The 18202-nt window shown below is 33.4% G+C and overlaps 1 protein-coding gene across 4 annotated transcripts in view; it reads left to right on the forward strand.

Moving 5' to 3' along the window:
- Positions 1-18202, forward strand: part of LOC149804849 (spectrin beta chain, non-erythrocytic 5-like) — a 338094-nt gene that overhangs the window by 8516 nt on the left and 311376 nt on the right. The window lies entirely within an intron of this gene.

The raw sequence follows: 18202 nt of genomic DNA on the forward strand, positions 1-18202 counted from the left end.
ATGGGATCAATACCATGTATTACAGCAAAAATGTATTGCATTTCAGTCTCAGTAAGTGCAAAATGTAAGACTGTAATATGAAAATACACCTCCAGGGAGGTTCTTCCTTACCAAACAATGGTGCTAATCTCTCTCATGAAGATCTAAGCCATGAGGTGTTACATATCAGTTTGGTAGTATTAACAAATCCTGGTAACTTATTGGACATGCCTTAACAAGAGCTTGGTATCAACACACGAGTGCTGGAGAGCTTCCCAGATAATCCAACTCATCTGCCTTATTCCAAATCCAAATGAGAAAAATCTGCCTTATTCCAAATCCAAATGAGAAAAAATGGACATATATTAAAGTGACTATTCATTCCAAAAATACATGTATGCAAGGGTTGTAGAAGCATGTTTATCCGATTTACAGGTTCAGTAACTATAAAGGTACACTGGCTGTCATAAATTTAAAGCCATTATGGGTATGGTAGGGTTTGATAATTGGTCCAACAATCATATACTAATATACAGTTAAAGTAAATGTACTACATTAAAAGATATTACTGTACTTGTACATGATGATTAGAAGATGTGAGATTCAAGTCCAGGAAGAATGAAACTAATGGTATAATTTTATGACCTCATTAGAAGGTTTGTTGTGAGCCACATTTAGGGTATGACCTTCAAGGTCTCACACTTTCCCTTCCACTCTTTTAACAGTTTGAGATTAATACAGGAAACAAAATGTACAATATTGGGGTACTGTTTTGAAGGTCATTCTGGTCTATAACTTGTTGGAGATTCAGGAGTTTTTATCTTCAAGGTCAAGATCACATGCTAATTTCTTCATCTTTTCTGCACTTTTATTCTAATGCTCTTTGAGGTGAAGACTTGAAACTTAGTGGCTTCTAGGGTTGCCATGTGTTCTCTTTTATGGTCCTTAAGTCTCTATACTGATACAAATACACCCTCTCCAGAGTTCTCTTTTTCAAAGTTCAAATATGGTAACATTAGTGGCTTCCCATGTCCACTGTGTAATGCTACAGCATCAAAATCCATGTACACATTTTGTGCCATCACCACTGTAGGCATGGGACCGAAATTAACAATTACTTTGTTATCCTCTTTTTATGACTGAATTCATTGTATGATTGAATCTTTTGAATGCAACTTGACCTAGAGTTTTTCATGGATCACTGTGAAACTTGGCCTTTATCAGGATTATGCTAATGGCTGTCCCATTGTATTACATGCATAATTGTCTCCATGGGATATAGCCTCAGACTTTGAAGATGGGCATCATAATGATTTCCAAAGATGTTGCATGTATGCTTAAATTAGCAAATTGGACATAGTTAAAAACATGTTTTCAAGGAGTTATGAAAAGGATTATTCATTCATCAGACACACGCTGTTAACAGGAATAATGTGTGACAATTTACCTTAGCAGGCCCATCTGCAAGTATGATTGCTCAAGCGTGAGCTCTGATGGCCTCAGATTTTCTTGACATAGTCAAGCTGTTTGTGAAATACCCAAAGTTCAAACTGAATTGCTCTATCCTCATTCAGGTTGGGGGCTTGAGTAGAAAGTGTCAATCTAGCTGCTGATTATATATTTTGCTTGTCAATCAATTTTACACAATCTTGGCCTGATATAGTTTGAGTAACTTAATTCCTGAGGTATGGGAACTCTCTCTCTCTGAGCTCAAAAATTTACTGAAAGGGACATTTGGACAATGCAAATTTTAAACATGGTTAGAAACAGGGATTTTCAAAGTAAATGGTTAGAATATACTTTGATTGGCTGGAAATTGATCATGAATTGAAGAAGTTTGGTAAAATTTGTCTGCCTCAAAAACAATGAATGGCTTTGTTAAAGATTGTTCAGTTTTTTAAAATGAATATTTTCTTGTGCAAATGTCAAGGCCAGAAAAACTGGATTCACTATTTTTATTTTTAAAAGTATAATTTTGTTGTTGTTTACCTGTTGAGAGATGTAAATCCATTGTGATTATATAACACTAATACAAAGTGTTTTAGGACCACCCATTCAGTATTTTTCTTTTACAAGGGCTGTCAGTCATTGGGGAAAAGAAGATCACCTTGAAAAACTGTATCAGCCATGTTCTCAGTATTAAAAGAGAAAGTAACAACAGGCCAAAGTTTAAAAGTATTGAACTGTAGCATCCATCTAGTAAATATTTTGTGTGCATGGAAGATGCAAGGCTGTATGATAATTACAGAACATCTCAGTTATTAATAAAAACCTGGCAAGTGTTAATTGGTATTATTCACATTGAACATGATTACAGGGTATTTCAATGATTTGCGTGTGTGCACGCCAACTGAAACAGTGCATCATGTACGTGTCAGCTAAAATTAGTATGAAAGGTTAGATACTCATAAAATAAGATACTGAGTAAAGAATAAATTATATACTGTATGTGACAATTATTTTAAATAGTTAAATAGGTCCCTTCCCACTCACGCATTGACATGATCATCATAAGATAAAATTTCTGGGTTTTGCCCTAATCTGTATTCCATTCTCATTGATGCACAAAACAGAAAATGAACTATCCCTTTACCTCTTTCTACCACAACCTGGATATCTCATGTTCAGGAGACAGAATAATACAGTGTTCACATGACCTGGCTATCACAACAGAGAGTGTACTATAGTTTTCACAAACAAGAAATTAAAAAGTATAAATACTACTGAATAATTTTGGGACTTCCAATATTTAAGGTTAGGACTTCCAAAAATTATTGGAAATTTGCAGAATGCCTGCATATTATAATCATGATCTAATGATGAACATAGAAAAAATTCATACATGTCATGTGAGTTTGCTGGAATTATCTCTTTTTGACTTGGATGTGGAATGTGATGAAACCTTGTGAATATAAGTACTTTGTACATGTTATGGGTATCGTCTGAAGATATGAATATTGACATATCAATGTGTCCTCATGTATATAGAGTTATTGCCCTTTTTGTCCAGCTAAATGTGGTACAGTGCATTATGGGATTTGCTAGACTTCAGTTTTCAAAAACTTGTACAGGACTGCAATTTCATTGATAAGCTTTATTGTGGATAAAATCTTAAGAAGGTGGTCATACATGATTATGAAATGTCCCAATAAACTAGTTTTGTAAGAGCTAATTTTCATTCGAGTTTCTGTTTTTCTAATGCCAACAATATTTTAAAAAGCACATAAGGTGTTATGACACCTTCGTTCTGTACCATCTGTTGTCACATATCCTGAAACTTTGGGTGACATTTACAAAATATTGTAGTTACTGTTGCCATTATAGTGACTATGGTGAGTGGTTGCCAATGTTGTTGGCTACCATGATGCCAGAAACCCTGGGATATGGCCAAAGGCCAAATGTATTAAACATTTTTTGTACAACAGCATTTTTAAATATTTTCCAACCAAACTTCATATATGTAGCTTATCCATATGACCCATGGTTACTGAGGGGGTTGGAGTATGAAGTTTGGATTATGCAGTGGAAATTATTGGGATTCACAATGACATACCTTTGCAGTTATTCAAGATTTAAGTTTTGTCATTTTGGAAAGCGAAACTGTTTGGCCAGCTACAGTACCAGAGATCACTCTAAGATATTGGACTTGGGACCAGAATAGTACTGGTTCATTTCCTTCCATCAGATCCGGCAACATCCCACGATCACAGCCAATCAATAAAGAGGATACTGCACAATAATATCAAGGCCTTTCAATGGACCAATCAGAATCACATAAAGTGATATTTTAACATGTGGTAATTTCAAAAATATGAAACTGCTCATACTATAGGAAAACTGTACCGACTAGGTGATAATATGCCATAAAACACCAATCTTGCCTACAATATTAAAAAGGCACTTCTTAACAAATATTGGCATTAGAATAAACCTTGAGTAAATGTCAGACTTAAAATTTCAATACTTTGAATCATTTAATTTTTTCTAGTTGATTTTATTTAAATCAGGATGAATTTCTGCTGAAGATTCTCTAGTGTCCTCAGTATGGTGGACACATGGATATGAATATCTGTGTGAAAAAAGTGTCTCCAATAATTTTAGAAAATACCCAACTATTTTACCTTTTTATTTCAGATCAGTAAGCTTTTCATTTTACAAATGGAGTAAAGAAAGTTTGTTTTGGATGTCTTACGACTGTAAAGCCATTTCTCTCTTCAACTCTTTCAATTACAATTGTATAAATCTAGTTGGCCTTTATAGATCCTGATGCCTATCCTCACGCTACCTCATTTAGATGATAAACCATTTGAGTGCCATGCGAACCATTCAGTTAGGATTTTATGGACAGGAGCTTCAAGTTAAATAGTATTTACTTTTATCACAGCATGATTACCATAGTAATCTAGAAAAAAATTAAACACTACCTAACACCAAGTTATTATATGTTAGAGAGTACTTCCTTTTTTCCTGCATTACTCCCCATATACTGTAAAACCCATCTTGAGAGGCCACTGCTATGAGAGACCACCTGTCTTGAGAGACCAGTTTCTCCATGTACAGATTTATTGATATATAGTGTTATGACTTTTATGAGAACCCACCTTTCTTGAGAAACCAGACTTATTGATTATATAGTGTTATGGCTTTCATGAGACCACCTGTTATGAGAGACCATTATGTTCTGGCAGAAGGGGTGGTCTTTCAAGATAGGTTCGACTGAAATATATTTTTATATAGAGGGTCTGACAGTAAACACTATGTATCTAACATTCAGTAAGATCATGTGTTTTTACCAATATTTTTGATGTGGTTGTATGTGCCATGAATGCAGATTCTGTCTGGTGCCTTCAAGTCCACTTTTGTATCATGACAGTTACTCAAACATTTTATACTTCTTTTTCTTTTCTATTTATGTGGTTAAGCAATTATAGTCCCCATTCATGTATGGTGTAAGGGAGGGGAGATGCTATTACTGACAGTAACTGTGTATAAACTGTTCATTAATCACTCCTAGCTCTCTGTTGTAAATGGAATGTGTGGCAGTGAAAGGTTTTTTTCTTAACACTCACTTGAATTTAGGGTGGATGTAATTAAAATTCTACGCACGCAGATATACTGCCATGAAGATGACACTGCACCTTATATGCACAGAATTACTGATTCATGTATTTAAGTCGTAATTTCTCAAATGTTAGTTGTCATCCATGACATGTATAGTGGGGATTGATAGTGAAATTTGTATTCTTAAAATTTCAGTTTTACTGGTTGAATTTATGTTTGAAGTAGTAATTTAAAAATAATTTAAATAGAATTTAGAATGATAGTGTTCCAGAGAAACTGAAAAATTGCTGTATAATACACATCAAGTAGTGTTCTTGGCTGCGGAATTAGTATCCCATTCTCCTTTTATAGATGTCTTACATATAATGCAATAATTTGCATGCAGGGACAGGTAATACAAATCGCAATTTAGTCTTCAGTTTGTTTGACAACAAAAAGCATTCTGATATTTTAAATTAAAAGTATTGTGATTTAGATTTGTACATATTGTGACCTTTTTCAGTCTTACAATTTTTACTTGTTGTTCGACTTGATGCTACTTTCCAACAGTTCTGCAATTTTACATTGCCTTATATTGCACCAGAAGATTTGAGTGTTTTGTACGGAATTCAAGTAAATACAGTGTAGACAATGACCTACCCGCAAATGATACAGTGGTAACTCTGATTCCATGTAGATTTCAAGGTATAGGTGTGTATTACATACAGTGTATGATCAAAGGTCTAAGTATAGAATGATCAAGTGTTTATACATGTATTAAGAATTAGGCTTGTGAAAAGAATTTTGCACGGGGTGTGTCTGTATGCATAATTTAATGGAGTAAAATTCAACATCTCTAGATTTTTTTTCAGGACAACTTTGATATTTATATCTTTTTTATATCTATCATATTGCAGTGGAATTTTCTGTGGCAAGTAGTTGTACATTGTAGAGTGGTTTGTCTTTTCCAGGTGTACCTGCAGTTACACTGTATATAGGTCAGACTATTGTTAAGAATGTAATGGGGTTGTTGTTGTTGTAGGGTTTAACGCTATTTTTCAGCACAAGATAGGTTATATATGATAGCCGTTTTAAATGGTGAAGGAAGAACCCAGGAAAACCCAGGAAAGAACCACTGACCCATGAGAAGCTACTGGCAAGCCTTCTCACATACCCACATTGGCCAAACCCGAGACTCAAACCCACGCAGACAGAGGTGAGATGGTAGTGATCCATAATGGTGAGCACTTTAGACCACTCAGCCATTCGGGGCCCCCAAAATTAGGGGTAAGTGCCATGAAATATTTCCACATAGGCATATGAAGTCCAGGCCAATTTGGCCGGGGTTTCAAATTTCATTTATAAAACAAAATGTTGAAGTGAAATAAATGATGTGGCAAAGACAACATTAATTAGCAGTTTGAAAATAGATTTACAATTCATGACCTGTCTCTTTCATCTTCCCCTCACCTTATTGTTTTTATGTGGAGTGGCACTTCCAAATGGTCCTGGAGGTGGCAGAAACCTAAATTTTAGTGACAGAAAATGGGGATCCCTTGCTTTAATGCACTTTGTTATAACTCAGATTTGGTGGATGTACATGTAACATGGTTGCATCATGACGTCATCAGTCAAGCTGATTGATGCAAATAATTTGGTTGAGTTTCATAAACCTACAGGTTACATATGATAAATAGTGTTCTTACATAGTTACATATTATAAATAGTGTTCTTACAAAGTTAATTATTATAAATAGTGTTCTTACAAAGTAATTATTACAAATAGTGTTCTTACAAAGTTCATTATTATAAATAGTGTTCTTACAAAGTTAATTATTATGGTGTTCTTACAAAGTAATTATTATAAATAGTGTTCTTACAAAGTAATTATTACAGATAGTGTTCTTACAAAGTTAATTATTATAGTGTTCTTACAAAGTAATTATTACAGATAGTGTTCTTACAAAGTTAATTATTATAGTGTTCTTACAAAGTAATTATTATAAATAGTGTTCTTACAAAGTAATTATTACAGATAGTGTTCTTACAAAGTTCATTATTATAGTGTTCTTACAAAGTAATTATTATAACTAGTGTTCTTACAAAGTTAATTATTATAAATAGTGTTCTTACAAAGTAATTATTACAAATAGTGTTCTTACAAAGTTCATTGTTATAAATAGTGTTCTTACAAAGTTAATTATTATAGTGTTCTTACAAAGTAATTATTATAAATAGTGTTCTTACAAAGTAATTATTATAAATAGTGTTCTTACAAAGTAATTATTACAGATAGTGTTCTTACAAAGTAATTATTCATTTTCATCAAGCATAGGGTTATCTTAATCCCATTGGAAGGTATTTTTGCCATCGTCAGACATTTTGTTTATTCTCCCCTGTCCACCCCACCCCCCATTAATATTTTTATTCATTCCTGCTGTACTGTGGTTCTCAGTACATTCCTGCATTAAATCTGACTGTCCAGGAGGTGGGACAAGAAATTCAGCCCTTCCCCTATAAAAGTTAATTCTGAGACCCATACCAATAAAAAAGTTGTTTCAAGGGATTCTTTTCCCTGGACCCCATCCCACATTGGGTTGCCGTGTACACTTTAACTTGAACATGTATGTATGTTTAGTGTTTAATGAACAGTCAGTTTAAGATTTCGTCTGTTGGTGCATTGTCATGAAGCTTAATTGAGTTCTCATTAAAAAGAAAACTTGTCTTACAGAGTGGAAATCAATACATGCTGCAAAATTTTGATGTGTTCTCCTTTCATAGGCTTTTGCAAGGGTATCTTTGTACTCGGTCATGGTTCACTCTTCATGAGGTATGCATAGTCAACTATGGGTGTTTTATATACATGTAGTACAAAACAAACCTCGTTGATGCAGTTTGTTCTACATGATGGATGCTACTAATTGTTTCTTGTCCTGTGAAGTTTTCAGTCCACATATTTTACAAAATATTTAGAGCTGTACCAGTTTTAGCTACTGTTTGAAGTCACTACAGTTGCATAATGTACCGGCCGATCTGGGTCTGTGCAGTTTGTTTGAAATAATTAGTTGAACAAACAACATAGACCCTGATCTGCATGTGCATTATGCCATGGCAGATCAGGATCTTTGTTGTTTGTAGTTTTGACTGGACTTATAAGTGGGCATACACAGTAAATAGCAATCTTCCATTTACACCTGGGTGACTGGAGGGCAGCATTGGCTGCTTGAGCTTCCCATTTCTACCCATGTGACTATGTAGCCAACAGTAACAGTACAGAATATTTTCCAGAGTCTATGAGGAAATTATGTTTCTGCTAGATTTGTGATTTTAAATTAAGGTTTTGCAAGGCTTCATTATGGAAAAAAATATGAACGATATCTATTAACTGGTTTAAAATTATGTGATGGTGTGTTACAAAGGCAACTGAAACCATGATGTTCTTTTTTTCAACCATCATTGTACAAGGACTAGGTGAAGACTTTTACTACAGTGAAGATCAAATATTATTAGAATGGGTGGGGTAATACCCAGTCTGGTAATATGTGAATTGTTGGTGAGATTTTTTTATCTTATTTTTGTTTGTTTTCTTGATGAATCTGTATGCCAATAAGTGGAATGAAAAATTTGGTTTCCCAATTTTCAAAGTGTGGTATATGGGTCAGAAGGTGTCCTATGTCGACAGATTAGAAGGATTAGAGGACAGATCCAACTGTATATAACATAGACCCTAATCTGTTATCCAAGTACACCTGTATATTAGAGTCCTTGTTTTTTTGTTGATCTTGTAGTATGTCATGTTTTATGATAATCTGGAAGGGTTTATCTTCTACAAGCTTTTTTAAGTTTTTTATATTTACATTTGTACCTTTTATCTTGTGGTACTAAATGTTAATGTTTATGTGGAAGGGTTTAACTTCCTAAAGTTTTGTGCAATTTCTTTATGTTTAAATTTTTTTACAACTTTACCTTTAATTTGTACCATATAGTCATTAGTGTGCTGACTTGCCATTACCCCCTAATACATGGATAGTATGTTGTTTGCACTGATTATCATGTCAAACTACATAGATCCAGACTTAAAGGTCTATTATGCAGTGGCAGACGTTTGTCTATTGTGGTTGGATCCCACCTATATGTGTCATAAGAGGAGCCCTCTCAAATCTCTGGGGGAGTAAATCCAGGAATCTCTGGTTTTTAAGCTCCATCTCAAGATCTTCAGATTTGCATCAGAAGTCTCTGGATTTTAGGTTTACAAAACTGAATAATTAGATTGGGTTTATAATAATAAATTTGATTGGATTTTCATCAACCAATCAACACCACCTATAGATATTTTCAGGCATTATTTTTATTTCCTGTATACAAAATTGGACTTTTTTAAGTACTAACAATCAAAACAGTTGATTTATTGGTTCTTCCATCTTACAAACAATTTTTTACAGGCCTGCTGACTCCTAAAAAAAGCCTGATACTAAACAAAAATCTCTTGATATCTTACCCAAAAATTGTTTGCGGGTCTGTAGTAGCAGGTGGGAGAGGGAATGAATAATGATACTGTGCTGAAATGAGGCCTCTGTGCTGAAGTAAGGTCTGTGCTCAAGTAGGGCCTCTGCTGAAGTAAGGCCCAGGGAACTCTTGTTCAGATGGAGGAGAAGGATGCAGCTTCACTATTTTTAAAGTTATCAGTGAAAACAATATCTACCACTACAGGCCTTATTACATATGTGCTGTGCTGAAGTAAGGCCCATGCCAGAGTAAGGCCCAATGAATTCCTTGTTTTGAATAAGGAAAAAGGTGAAGCTTCACTATTTTAGATGTCAGGGAAAATAGTATCTACCACCTCAGGCCGTATGACTGATTTGTGAAAGTTACATTCCAGGAACTTATTCATCATATTAATTGATCAGTTGTCAATATGGAGAAAATTTTTTAGGAGGCTAAAATGTCAGGTGTTCATGGTATCTATCACACCAAGAGTCTCATAATGACCTAGAATTTCCTTTGAACAATACTTTATGAATGATATATGCCCAACTATAAACTGCACAGACCTAGATCTGATGTGCAGTTCACTGGCATATCTGGGTCTATGCATTTTGATGGGAGTAATTACTAGAGCAACCAACATTAACCCTGATCTGTTAGCAGATAATGAGACAGCATATCAGGGTTAATGTCCTTGCAATATGATGCCACTTGTAAGCAGGTACATATGGTAATATAAATATTTTGGGTTCTCTACCTAAAGCTGTGCAGCATTATGTGTGTGTGTGGACTAGATGTTCTATTTTCAGCAACGAATTTAGTAAGTTTCATATGAAATATATATAAAAAAGTCAACATCTTGTCAAAATGACTGGGCCCTTCTTGAATTAATAGCCTGTTTTTGATTCTGATTCTTAATTATTTATTATAGCAAATGACTTCTGGAGCATAAGTGAGTCAATCAAAAACCTGTTTGCTTCTTTGTGAATTTTTTTCTCACTATATCACTTGTGAAAATGCTTCCTTGTAATGACGGAAACAAACTAAAATTCCTCAAACAATTTGACACTAATGGTATGTAAAAAAGCCAAATTGATAATTCAGTTTGGAGTTAAAAAGAAAGTTTTAATTTGCTTTCATATTTATTTACAAAATTCAGAGAGAAAAATTCAAGATAAGGCAGAAAAAATACATGTTTCATTTCCTCCACATTATCAGAAGTGGGTGTGTAAGGAGGACCAGTTTGTTTATGTGGCTATTTCTACAGCAAATAAATTATTATGGTAAGATTATGGGCCTCATGACTTACAGATTGTTAAACTGTCTTCAGCAAACAATTCCCAGTGATGGTAGACTTGGTCCTTCATTCATATTGGCAGATAGTTTGACCTGATGAAGTCAATATCCAAGATATTGTCCCCTTGGGACCAGTTCAGTCAAAATATGCCATTAGCAATACATACTCAACAGAGATAAATATGACTGATGAACGTCTACAAAGTTACTGCAGACCAGTTATGCAGCAAATTAATTTGGGCTTTCTGCTGTTTATAGCCAGTAAATTGGTCAACAGATATTTGATAGATGGTCACAGAATAATGTTGTACATGACTTTCCAGGATGTTATGTAGATCCCTAAGGGATGTGAGAGTTAAATCAAACACACTTTATATTGGTTATCAGATTTCACCAAGGGGATCATACACCTGAAACACATTTCGAACAAATCTCTGTACCTTTTCTAATCAGCTCACTCTAATTTTATTTTACAAAACGTCTATTTACAAGATAGTGTGTCTGTACAAGGAAAGAATAAATTCTAGGAAAGGATTATATGTATGCATTTAATTGATGAAGTTTTTTTTGGACTGAGATTTAAAATAAAATTGTCTGGTCCTCAGATTGCTTGAAAACACTTTTTGCTCTGATTTACAGAAACGAACAAAAATATTATAGCAATTAAATTTAGTTGAAGAAAATCATATCGAGGTAAAAATGTTTTATGCCATCTTGAAAGAAATGTTGGTCCCTAATTAGATTTAAATTTTAAAAGCAAAAATATGTTGACACTAAGTAATTTATAAATGTTAGGTTGAAATGTTAATCTGGTACACCCTAAGGGGAAAGTCTAGACAGTCTGTAGTTTATGGGTCAATAAATCTGCCAGATTGCACCTCAGTTACTGCCAGGGATCAATCAATGTTCCTAGTTGTTCAGAACTGGCAAAGATTAAGGATGTTATGTGGGGAATTACTTCCATGACAAATGTCTCTGTCACATTCGCATACTAAGGCATGTATGTAGTAGTGTCTCATAACACATCAGCACCATAGGGGTTATCCTCATTTTCCACGTGATGTCAACAGACATGTGCACTTCCATGTCCATCATTTTGATTCTATAGCTACACAAACTGGCAACTTACAGTAGTGTTATCCCCAGAAAAGTGTGAAGGCCCATCTCAGTTATGCATAAGGATATTCTGATAGTTCACATTCTGTTAGGCAGGTCACCTGCATGAGACCCAATTTGTGATGGTTCCTTTTCTTAAAATTAAAATAAAACAAAATTTATATCTCAACCATCTTTGTTATTCTTTCATAAGCAAATAGATCAATGAATAAACAGATGCATAAACAATGTATACAACATGTACAAATGTAGAATGATTTTCAGTTTTCTTGGGTTAAAATCAGTCATTTGGGTATTGTTCAATACACTGAAGATAAAACAACATCTTTGCAGTTCTATAGCTTTCATGCATCCATCATCGTCTCAGATGAATTATTTGTCGGTACTAATTAAAATTGGTTTGTCATCTGTCTTTTTCAGAAGCATTTGCTTTTGCTAAAAGCATTTTGTTCTTAGAAGTTTTGGCATAATACAGATGCTATGGAATCTTAATTCTGTAACTGATATTGTATCCCAAAACTCATTATCTGGATATACTCTTTCAAGATGGCAATCTTGGCCGACATCATATTACATAAAAACCCCAAACAAAATTTCAAAATAATTACACTATTACCTGTCAGAAATAACTGCATTTCTATTTGATAGTAATATGCATGCTTGCATTTCAACTTCACTATTCCGTCTTTCGATATACTAGCCAGGGCACTTTCAGCTTGATTTCGTCTTTCTATAGGGGCAGTTAATTTCAAGTATAATCTCTGTATCATTTCATTGAAGTAAATATCCATATCAATGATTAAATCAGAGTGTGATCTTGAATATAAGTTATGTTGATAGATTTGTTAGGGAAGCAAAATGGTGCTGCAAGCTGCACGAGTTACATTGTGGGTATTTGTGTACACAATCAATACATCTATGAAAACAGCGGATATAGTGCCAGCTGAAAGTAAAACTTTTACAAATGTTAAGAAATAGACTTGATCCTACCTTATTGAGGGCAAAAAGGATAGGTTCTTTGTTTGCTGATAAAGTTTTTGTATCTGCCTGGTTGCAGCATAAAAGAGTGTGTATTTGGGCAAAGGCATGTTAGGGACTGACCATTGCATTTTCTTTGGAGGCCCAAATGATTTTTAAAATAATAAAAACATTTTCTGACAGCCAAAAATGCTTGAAAGGAGTTTTTTTGCTCATATTTGCACAAAAAGGACTTATCCATCATTTTATCATTTTAGTGAAGGAAAAAATTATCTTGTGATAAAAGAAAAAAATCTGGTAAGAAAGAAAATTGAAGGCCCCCCTCCCACCATTAATAGCTAGTCCTTATAGAGCTTTTTGATGTTTTCTAGTTTTAATTGTGGAAAAACATTGCATTGCTTAGATTGTTTGTAATATATCCAGTTAATCAGAGAACGTAAGGATGTCAATTATTTGCCAGTAATGTTTGAAAATGTATTTGTCTCTCTACGGACCTTGAGACTGGTAGGCATCTGTAGTTGTGTATAATGGTTTTCCAGTTTTATTACAGCCACTTGGGGCAGGGCTAAACCAGACTGAATTTTAAACCCTTCCCCACTCCACACACAAATTATGAGACAAACTTGTCTGAGAAATTTTGTGTGATCACTGACTCAAATTGATGCATGCCAAGGGGAGTCCTGAATACTACCATATTTGATGTAATATTCACAATTTGCACTTAAGAAATTATTATTTAGAAAAATAACATGACGTTAAATTATTTGGGTCAATAACATAATGTTAAATTATAATTTACTCAATAATGTGACATTAAATTATTATTTTGGTAAATAACATGACATTAAAGCTCATAATAATATGCATACTTAGATCACGTCATTCTGCCAGTATTTGTCATGCCCACTCAAACACGATTGTAAGATCCATTCTGGAGACTGATTTTACAAACTTATTTATGTGTTAATGAACTTTCACACAGGGGTTATAGTTTAGTCTCTGGATCAAAACAAAAACTGTTTAGATCCAGGACCTATTGCCATACATACACTTACTGGACCTAAAAACACAAAATAATATATGCAACTAAAATTATCTCCTTTCTCTTTTCTTGCACTCGAGGACTTAATCTGAAGGTCACAGATTTTGGGGGTTGGATAGATCTGCTCATATCATTCCGCATAATTTCAATCAAGTGATTTGTTGATTGTAACAATTTTGGTCAGTCATACCAGACTGGATCAGTTTTATTGGTAATCATCTGCTGAGGTAGGAATACACATCCACATAGATGGATGATGGTATGTTGGTATCAGAGACGATTTTAATAAGATGCTTTTAATTAGTTACAGGTCAACAGAATTATAAAATTTTCTGTGCTTGTTTGTAATTGTGCAACTTAGGTGTCATATAATTTTGTCTTACTCTTGAAGAAGAATATATGGAGACCATGTGATTTTATTTGACCATGAATACATGTGTTGGCATTTTCATATTGTTTTGAAGACAGTTGGCTTAAAATTTGGGTTCATCCCTAAAGGTGGTAGGGGATGATGAACATGTATGGAATTAAAGAAATAATCTTGGGAAAAAAAGTTTTTGGAACTTTTCTGCACCATTGATGAAAAGTAACGGCCGGTGTCACTGCAGCCTAGAATAAACTCTTTCTGATTTTATAGGAATGGGTAGATCCTGTATCACTAACAGCAATGTGTATTTTCATTACCACCGTTACAAACTGTGTGGACATTCACAGGCAGTAAACCAAATATAGCTCTTTACATAGGTTTATCTTGCAGCCTTATTTGTCTCCCATTTACTCTAATTTACATAACCAATCATGTGCTCAGAGTGCCATTAAAAACCAAGTAACCAACAAACCAACTAAATTTCCCACAATGACTCCACTGCTGCCTTTCATTTTAATTTCAAATTACATTTTTTGTAATGGTCACTGCATGTGAAAGATAATTACATTATTTAAAGTATCAGTGAGTGTTCTGTTTTGTTGTATAAGAATGTGTACAACTTCATTTTCTGTAAATGTTTAATGATCTTGTCATACTTTGATTGCTTTGTCTTGATTTTGGTTACAATTAATCAGGGATAGATTTAAGATGATCATTATGACTGAAGATATTATATACCATATATACTTACTTAGAGTCCAACTGCAAACTTCACAGACCCAGATCTGCCATCACATAATGCACAAACTTATCTGGATCTGTGCAGTTTGTTAGGGGTAATCAGTGGAATAAACAACACAGACCCTGATCTGTAGGCACAAAATGCTATAAAAATCAGGATCTTCATCGTTTGCAGTTTGATTCGAGTTATAAGTGAGTATATATGGTAATTTAATAAAAAGAGTATTTTAGTTCTATTTACTGCCTCTACATTAAAGCTTTGCTCTTCAGGTCATGTAGATACATGTACTTTCAAGGACAAGGTGAAATTTATCTTAATGTTGAAAGTGTCTCAAAATGCTGTTCAGTATTTTTGGGGTACATGTGAACAGGCTTTGAAAAACCAGTAAATATTGATTGAAACATTTTAATTTGCCAATAATTATGCAATATCTTAAGCTAATTGATTGCCACCAAAAATGAATGACATATGTCATCTGTTATGTACACAGGTATGTGTTTACAAACATCTTGTTTACTTAATGATGTTACATGTGCTTCATTGATGATTCATGCAGTGGTGTCAGTGTTTGATGTATTAATTTGATATTATGAAACAAATATTTATACACCGTCTTCTCCCAGTAATAGATCTGGATTGGACATAGCACAATATGCTTGCAGATCTAAGTTTTTCTAGTTGTTTTTTTTAGATATGCCATAGCATAATGTGTTTGCAGATCTGGGTCTTTAGGGTCATTTGAGGAGATCTTCGTTGCATAATGATTTTTTTTGCAGCTCTGGGTCTTTATGGTTGTTTGAGGAGAAGGAATAATGTAGACCGTGATCATTAGGTTGATTGTAGCGCTAGCCTGGAAATGATAAGATCCATGTGCTTGGGATTTTGTTTGAACCAATCATAAATGACAGTACTTTTGGAAGTTCATTTTTGATTAGCGGATAACAGTTCTGGGTTGTTCCCACTAAGGTGCATCTTGCACTTGAACAAGTATAGGAGTTGTTTGCATTCAGTTCTGCTACGGTTTTACTGTTATATGTTATGATCCTATTGTGAGAGCAGAAGGCCATCTTATTTTGCTGCTGTCAGCCCAATGAATATTTGTATATTCGTGCATTCACAAATCTAATTTTAGCACAATTAAAGATTAGTATAAACGTTATTAACATAACTCCTTTGAATTTGACATTTTACTGTTGTCATAAGCAAATGAGCAATATAGATTTTCAGATTATTTTGGGAATATTACAGTTTATACCTATTTTGGAACTTTTTCGATGTTTCAGAAGTTATTAATATGATCAGGCCAAATAAACAAGAATGTATGGTTGTAGTCACCTGACCTGCTCTTTTTTTTCTGCTGATACAACACTTTAAAAAAAATTGGAAGAAAGAAAAAATATTTGGAGAATTTTTTTTACAAAAGGATATCTTTTTAGAAAGCTCTATGTAACTATGATAGAAGTCCAGTTCAGGATATGAGGGATGCTTATAATTTAGTCTATGCTTGATTTATATAAATCTGTACAGACCCAAGAAAATGAAACAAAAGAGATTGTACTGACCTACCTACCCTAATTTTTTTTAATGTAACCAGAACCACACACATTTTTTTGTTTGTCCTTAAGCCAAGCCATTTGAAATAGTTAAATTTAATAGGTATATCTGATTCATGTGTATATAATCATTTGAGGTAGATATAGTAAATTTAATTGGTAATCTTAGGTATATATTATTAATATGTAGATAACTATTTGAGGTAGATATATTAAATTTAATAGGTAATCTTAGGTATATATTATTAATATGTAGATAACTATTTGAGGTAGATATATTAAATTTAATAGGTAATCTTTGGTATATATTATTAATATGTAGATAACTATTTGAGGTAGATGTATTAGATTTAATAGGTAATCTTAGGTATATATTATTAATATGTAGATAACTATTTGAGGTAGATATATTAAATTTAATAATAGGTATATCTTATTCATTATGTAGATAACCATTTGACAGATAAATTTAATAGGTATGTTATTCATATAGTTAACCATGTGAAGTAGACATCAAATTAAACAGGTATATGTTATTCATTTATATAACTATTTCAGGTAGACATGTTAATTTGAATAGAGGTGTTATTGATATTGAAATAACCTGGTTAGATTTTCAGGCCTTCACACCAGACCATAATACTGTTTTTAAAATAATTAAAAATATATGTTTGAACTTTTTTTTAACTTTTTCACAACTGTTTGAATTAAACAATGAAACTTACTATGACTGTAAGCATATGCAGATGTTCTGATTAGATTTTCATGCTGTGTTTGGAGAAAAAAATGACCAATTTTTTTTTTCATTTATATTAAATATTTTTTATTTGTACATTTTGGTCAGCAGTGGGTTTTTTATACTTATTTTACAAATGCAAATATAGTTATTGAATATTAATTTTTTTCTCTATAAAGTAACAAACATATTTTGGACCACAGGAAACACATTTAGGTTTATACACTCCTTATTGTAATAAACCTTTCATCTGAACTGGATACCGTTTGTTAAAGCAAAAAACGAATAATGCATGTTTATTCTAGTCATATATTCCTCTGGTGAGTCACAGAGACAATTTAAGATACGTGTTTATTCACTTTGCGCAGACAATATAAACTTATGTCCACGTGTTTTTTTATAACAATAAACACTGCAAAATATATCTTCTTTATTGCTAGCCGTGTTAGAAATACATATTTTGTCACCTTTTCCTTGCAGAGTTTTGTAATACACAAGTTTGACACCAAGGTACATTTGCTGAATGGTCGTTTCTAGTGCCCCACAAACACGCTCGAGTGAGACTGCAAACATGGCAATTTGAGAAACAGACTATAAGGTTTCTCCCACTTCTTTGGAGGAATGTGAACTGAATATGTAATGTAAGATTCCAGTTGAATCTACTGATCATATTTCCGTGAATAAAAATTGCTTTGTAATAACAGGGGTTGATAAAATCATATAGTCTTCAAGGTACATATTCAGGGATGGTCCTGGCTTTTAAAAAGTTTTCGCAAAAACAAAATCGCCAACCTCAATATTTTATCGCCAATTTTCAAAAAATGTAGCCAGAACAAGTATTAATGTAATAGGCAATGAAAATTGAAAA

This window comes from Sinohyriopsis cumingii, chromosome 2, assembly GCF_028554795.1.
Source record: "Sinohyriopsis cumingii isolate HCF-2022 chromosome 2, ASM2855479v2, whole genome shotgun sequence".
Taxonomy (NCBI): Eukaryota; Metazoa; Mollusca; class Bivalvia; order Unionida; family Unionidae; genus Sinohyriopsis; species Sinohyriopsis cumingii.